The sequence below is a fragment of the Jaculus jaculus genome, chromosome 8 (genome assembly GCF_020740685.1).
Source record: "Jaculus jaculus isolate mJacJac1 chromosome 8, mJacJac1.mat.Y.cur, whole genome shotgun sequence".
Classification (NCBI taxonomy): domain Eukaryota; kingdom Metazoa; phylum Chordata; class Mammalia; order Rodentia; family Dipodidae; genus Jaculus; species Jaculus jaculus.
Window position 1 is genome coordinate 133,115,436 of NC_059109.1, and position 7,383 is coordinate 133,122,818.

Here is a 7,383-nt window from a genome sequence, read left to right on the forward strand (position 1 = left end):
TACAACAAAAATCTGAAAGCATTCATTTATGAAGACATTTCATATCTTCAAGGGTAAAGAAAACAAAGTATATAGAGGGGAAATCAAATTATGGATTTGAAACCAAAAACAAAGTCAGTTTGGCTGTAATCCTCCATTCTGGCAAAGGAGAGAGAGATCCTTAGTCAGCTCTGTCCATTGTTAAAGGATAATCTCCAGGAAGAAATTAAATCATGATCCCTATATAGATAGGTGAAGAAGTGTTGAGGATTTCATTTCACTCATGTGGGGGATCCAAGCTGACGTTGTAGCTGGTTGGAACAGATTTGGGCTGGAGGTGTTGCTCAATGTTAGAGCACTGGCCTCATATAAATAAGGCTTTGGTCCCCAGCTTCAGAATCTTGGTCATACACTTGCTTTCTCTGGGGGGTGAAAGGAGGCTAGGTAAAAGGGAAGACAATTTGAATCTTTTGCAGACTATTTTGCCTATGTGCTAGTTACCTATAATTTACAGAATTGTAATGGCTCAAGGTCAAGGAACCAAGCAAGTGTTACTAACTGAAAAGGGTGTAGGTTAGGCAGTTCTAGTGTTCCATTTGGCTGTGAAGTTTTACACTGTGCCATCCTCCACCCAGCACAGAGGCTCTGTTCAACTCCACGGTTCTAGTCTCCTGAGACACTAAGCTTCCATATTAAACAGCAACGGTGGCTGTGTCTTTAAGAAGAGAAAAGATCCTAAGAGCCTGGTACAGCTATGTCACTACTGAGATGGAAATGCAGTGAAAGTGCCTCGAAGGGAGGAGGGTCAGCTCTCTGAGCTACCACTTCAGCTGCTCTGGAGGAAAAGCACAGAAAATTATGAATATAGAATTAGGTCCACAGAAAATACTTACGAAGAATCAAAAATGGATTATGAAAGTCATAAATAAAAAGTTAAAATTTATTTTAAAATAACTGGGGATAAGGGTCAGTGGTGAAAGGTGCTTGCTTGTAAGGCCTACCTGCCTGGGGTTTGATTCCCCAGCACCCACATAAAGTTCATCCTCGGTCACACTCATTTCATTTGCAATAGCCAGAGCCCCTGTCTCAGAGAAGGCAGAGCACAGACACCCCCTGAGCTCCACACACATACACCTGTTCATACACATACATATGTGCACACGAATAAATGCATCAAAAATTTAAAAGCCATGTGCTAAAGTCTAAAAACTATATATTTTATAAAAATAGAAAAAAAATGAGATTTAAAAATTATTACCCATGCCTTGATAGAACTTCTCCTTCTATTGTATAGGCATCCCTTTAAAAAAAAATGTTATAATTTGAGAGAGAGTGAGAGACAGAGAGAGAGTGTGTATAAGTTTGGGCACACCAGGACCTCTTGGCACTGAAAATGATCTACAGACACATATGGCACTATACGTATCTGGCTTTGTGTGGGTGCTGGGGTAATTGAACTTTGCCTGGCAGGCTTTGTAAGCAAGCTCCTTTAATCACTGAGCCATCTCTCCTTCCCAGTAATTCCTTTCTTTTATTATTTATTTATTTATTTATTTATTTATTTATTTATTTATTTATGACAGAGAGAGGAAAAGAGAGAGAGAGAGAGAATGGGCATGCCAGGGTCTTTAGCCACTGTAAATGAACTCCAAATATATGCGCCACCATGTGCACCTGGCTTATGTGGGACCTGGAGAATCAAACCAGTGTCCTTAGGCTTCTCAGGCATGCGCCTTGACTGCTAAGCCATCTCTCCAGCTCCCAGACTTCCCTTTCAATCATTCCTTCAAGTGATTATAATTTTATATTATTTTCTCGAGGGAGACTTGGAATATAATTGAAACTTTTTCTATTATAATTGATTATTATTATTTTATGGGTTTTTTTGTTTGATTTTTAGACAGGGTCTCATTATGTAGCCAAGGCTGGTCTGAACTCACAGCTCTCCTGCCTCAGCATCTCAAGCACTGGGAACACGCATGGGTCGTCCATGCCAGGCTTCTGAGGGCAGTGCCGTATGAGGTTTCTTCTGGGTCTGTGAGGCGTCACGTGGACAGAATGCATCAGACATGCTGTGACATGATTTAACAAGCCGGTGTTTACTATCTGTGCTTTGTACACTGTAAACAACTCTAAATCTTTCTGGAAATTCTCGTCAAAAGAGAGAAGGAGAGCCGGGAGTGGTGGCGCACTCCTTTAATCCCAGCACTCGGGAGGCAGAGGTAGGAGGATCACTATGAGTTCGAGGCCACCCTGAGACTACATAGCGAATTCCAGGTCAGCCTGGGCTAGAGTGCAACCCTATCTTGAAAAAGAGAGAGAGAGAGAGAGAGAGAGAGAGAGAGAGAGAGAGAGAAGGATGTGTGGCACATTTCTTACCACTTATGTTGTAGTAGCAAAAATGCTAGAGGCCTTTGGTGTCTTGTGTGGTGTGTTTCTGCCTTTGGCCATTCCACGCCCTTTTCTCCTCCATGGCTCAAGTGCTTGTGACCACTCATGTCCTTCTGTCTCTGTGTCACTGAGACAGAGTTGGCACTGAAAACCTCCCAGGAGCACTCTCTACAAAAGGACAGTCATAAAGCAAACTTAAGTGAATGCATTAGTGACTATGACCACATAAATACATCCCGCAAACCCAAAATCAGTGTATCTGAAGTTCATCTTCTCCTGAGACTATTCCAAGTCCATGGTCATGCCCTACCGTGTGAACTAAAGGAAGAAGTAAGAGATAGCTGGTGGGGATGAAAACAACATCTTATCCAAGTTATGGTTAGAATTTATGACAATGCATGAACACATTGCTAGCCACCTTCCTTCATGCCTCGCCGTATCACCACATCTTTCAAATTACATGGATGTAAAAAGCATCCAGGGAGTCCATGTTGGATGGTTCAGTAAAAGTCTGATGAAGCAATGTGTAAGGAAGCAGGAAGCATGCATTCATGTGAGGGCTTTGGATGCCTTGAGAATGAATTGCATGTATGGAAAATGCTATTCAGAAAGCTGTTAAAATGTAGCATTGGGCTGGAGAGATGGCTTAGCAGTTAAGCGCTTGCCTGTGAAGCCTAAGGACCCCAGTTCGAGGCTCGGTTCCCCAGGTCCCACGTTAGCCAGATGCACAAGGGGGCACACGCGTCTGGAGTTCATGTGCAGTGGCTGGAGGCCCTGGCGCGCCCATTCTCTCTCTCTCCCTCTATCTGTCTTTCTCTCTGTGTCTGTCACTCTCAAATAAATAAATTAAAAAAAAAATTTAAAAAAATGTAGCATTTCAGGCCTGGAGAGATGGTTTAGTGGTTAAGGCATTTGCCTGCAAAGCCAAAGGACCCTGGCTTGATTCCCCAGGACCCACATAAGCCAGATGCACAAGGTGGCACATGCGTCTGGAGCCACTTGCAGTGGCTGGAGGCCCTGGCATACCCATTCTCTCTGTCTCTGTCTCTGTCTCTCTTTTTCTCTCTCTGACTCACTCAAATAATTTTTTTAAAAAATATAGTTTTTCCTTTAGGAATTATATACTTAGAACTTATTAGGTATAATATTAAATACCTTAGAAGCTATTTAATAAGTGTAGCTAATTTTATACTTGTGACTTACTAAACTTGCAAAAGCAGCATCTTATTCTAGCTGTAAAACACATCAGATATAATTGCACTCAATTTCAAGGGATCTCTGACAAATATTGGGTGTCTTTTACCACTCAAAATATTTGAAACAGTTTTTATAACTTTAAGTATCCCAAGGGCATGAATTTATATAAAGCAATCTTCCTGAATATTACCAAATCTTTTTTCACTTACTAACCTTTAAATCTATAAAACATGAGAAATTTTTATTTCCTTACAATGTTTCCAATGCAGAGTATACATAAATTCATTACTTACACAATAGCATCATTGTTGTAGTGGTTACAGTTTATGTATACATGGATAAGTGTAGGTATATATTCATTTACTTATTTATTTGTGCAGTATTGGGGATGGAACCTGCAGCCTTGCATATGTTAGGCAAGTATCACTGAGCTCCACACAGTTTAACATTTTTATATTTAATATAAAGAAGAAGAGGTAGATTTCCTTTGAGGGGCTTGTAGCTACCATTTCAATTCACTGCCTCTACCTGTAGTCATAGTTTTCATCCAAAGAACTGCCTCCTTTTTTTTTTCTGGCCAGCCTCCTGGGGCTGACGGAAACACCCCCCTCTACACACACACACACATACACACACCCACACATCCCTATTCATAAGCCTGTTCATGAACTTTGATTCTGACCCATGTTGATTATTTGATTTGATTCTCCTGTTTTCCCACATCTTGGAGCTCTTACTGATGTTAGGACCTCTTGAACTTTCCCTCTGCAGAGTCAGTGACTGAAATAAAGCAACCAGAGATCAAGAACAGAAAATCCGGAACGTATTCGTTAAGATGGAAATGCACAAAAGCTAGGTAAAATAGGCAGCCCATTGAAGGTCAGACACTTCTGGCTTAAGTAGCCGCTTCGCAGGAGAATGGGATTCAAGGACTGCGGCCAGGGCAGGAGGAAGTGAGGCAGAGGACAGGGAGGGGCCAGGAGTGCTCCCCCATCGAGGCTGGCTGGCTTCAGGTTGGTGGCAGCTCCCTCTTGCATCCCTGTGTGGTAAGAGTCTAGTCCCGGCTCTTAGTGAAGCCTCAGCAGGAGGACTAAAGCTGTCCTTACCCGTGTGGGGGCCCCCAGTGCGGGTTGGTAAAGCCATTCAGGGAACCCCTTTCTGTGCCTGGGAAGAGGCTCAGAGGTCAGAGGAAGGTTGTAGACCTCAGGTCTGATCCTTTACTTCGGCATGCCAAGTGCCACGATTTGATGTGTCATTTTCTCAGTTTGGCACCAACTCTCAGACTTAACATTTTGATGGGATTTTTAAAGACATGGGTAATTTCTGCCTAACGGCAAAGGTTTGTCATTTCGATGAGATCATCCTTAGCATCTTCTCAAGTTCTCAGACGTGGAGGAGGTGTTTGGAGTACTTTCCCGTCACTCTGGGTGTCCCTCCCACACAGCCTTTGTTGATTAGCCATTCACACTCATGAAGTCTCTTACCGCCAGAAAAATGTAGACGCAGTTCCCGAGGTCACATCAAAGCCATCTTCCTGCTATCCACCCCCCACCCCCGAATGCAACAGCGACCTCCAGCAAAGAGCATAGAAAGTGGTGGTGACTGAAGGAGACTTCATCTGGGGCAGGGAGTGGCCCCGTGGATGAAGTGCTTGCCGCAGAAGCCTGAGGACTGAAGTTGGGCTCCCAGCACTCCTGTTCACACCAGGTGGGGGAGGCATCCACCTGTCATCCCAGAGGAGAAGCCGTGGAGACAGGGACGCCCCTGGGCAAGACAGCTGATCAGACTCGGCAGGCATGTGAGAGAACCGGTCTCAGTAAAAATAAAAGGAGAGCAATCAGGAAAGACACATGACATCAACCTCTGGCCTCTACGTGTGTGCGCGCACACACATACACATGCACACGCAAATGCACATGCATGAACACCACCACATATATGTGCCCAAACATATGAGCACACACATTCTTATGCAATAAAAGAGACTTAATTCCACATGTCCAAGGCTCAGGGACCATGGCAGAAGAGGTGACAGGAAGAATGTGAGAGCCAAAGGAAGAGGAGGAGTGCCTACGTACAATACTGCCTTCCAGACACAAAGCGGCCATCATGTCCATGACCTTGCAGTGGCTCATCCGATTTACACGAGACCTGTATAAGAGGAGTAAAAAATAGTGACAGCAAAATGAAAGAGACCCCAGTTGAGAAGAAGGGAGTCAGCAGGGGTGGTATCCTTGAGGGGGGAGAAGGAGGGCGCTGGGAGGGCATTATGATCACGGGGTACTGTCTATATTGATGGAAGTTGTTAGTAAAACTAAAAGAGACATTTGATTTAATAGAAGGATTTAAGGTTTATATCATTATAATACTGATCACAAATCTCACGGGTAATTCTTGCCTGAGAGAATTTGGGAAACTACTCACTCTATGGATACAGTCTAATGTTAGTTGATGTTAGAAGAGGTAGAATGGAACTGATTAATATATAATGAATATATTAAGTTTTATATCATGGATGTTTACATACTAATAAAATCCAATACAAGCCGGGTGTGGTGGCGCATGCCTTTAATCCCAGCACTTGGGAGGCAAAGGTAGGAGGATCGCTGTGAGTTCGAGGCCACCCTGAGACTCCATAGTGAATTCCAGGTCAGCCTGGGCTAGAGTGAGACCCTACCTCGAAAAACCAAAAAAAAAAAAAAAATCCAGTACAAGTGTCAAAATATTTATTAAATAATAAAATATCATTGCATAACACTAAGATGCAATATCATATCATACCAATAAAACCCAGAAAATGGGCAAGGTGATTGGAATGTAAAAATTGAGCCATTTTTCATCTTCAACAAAAAAACTTAACTTTACATTTTTTTGTTTAACTACATTTTTAACATAAACCTAAAATTAAGTAATTTAAATATATTCACAAACTTATACCATTGACTGCTAAAGTAAAAAAATAGGATAGTGTTGAGAAAGGGAAAAATCTTTTTTTAACACACTTGTTCAGACACCAAGGCTTCTTAATAAAACTTAAAAAAGAGATTTGCAGGAGAGAAAAGTGTATTTATGTGTGTAGTCCTCAGGTACGTAGGCAGACTTGGTGATAAATAAGTCACAGGGATGATTAGAATTCTGACATGTGACATCTCCTAAGTGAAGAGAAAGGGGAGACAGGCCATTATGGGAAATCAAATAACTTTTTGGAAGGACAAGTGGATTTACAGAGAACCAGCGGGAGATGAGGACGATTGTGATGTATGTTTACACGGTGGCGAGCAGACCTTCCATCTTCTCCATGGCCACGAAGCTCTTATGGAGGAGGGCTTGGTGTAGATTTACTCAGACTCTCCTTTATGGCAATACATCTCCTCTAAAGAGAACTTTTTGTTGGCCTGTCTCCTCAAGGTTATTGTATTTATTCAGGTAAAGGAAACCCCTAAAGGTTTTTCCTCTCCCCTATATCCATTGAGCTTCAGATTTCTTAAGTTTACATGATCCTCATGCCAACTCCAAGGATTTGAGTCCATCCCCACAATGACACTAAGTGCTTGAGATATCAAAATAGCTCAAGGAAGAAACAAAGCCAAGTTTATAGTATCTTCAGCAGGATAAGCAGAGGGTCAGTAGCATTTGTAAAGGGGAAAGTTAAAAGTTGGCTGTGTGCATAATAGCTTTGCTAGAGAGTGGGACATCTAAGAGGTTTCTGTGAGCTGTGGGGATTTCCATGCACAGGGTTCACTTGGGGTGTAAGAAAGTTTGTGATCCAAAATCTGATATTGATAGGTATCCATGGATGAAGATTTTGAAATAAAT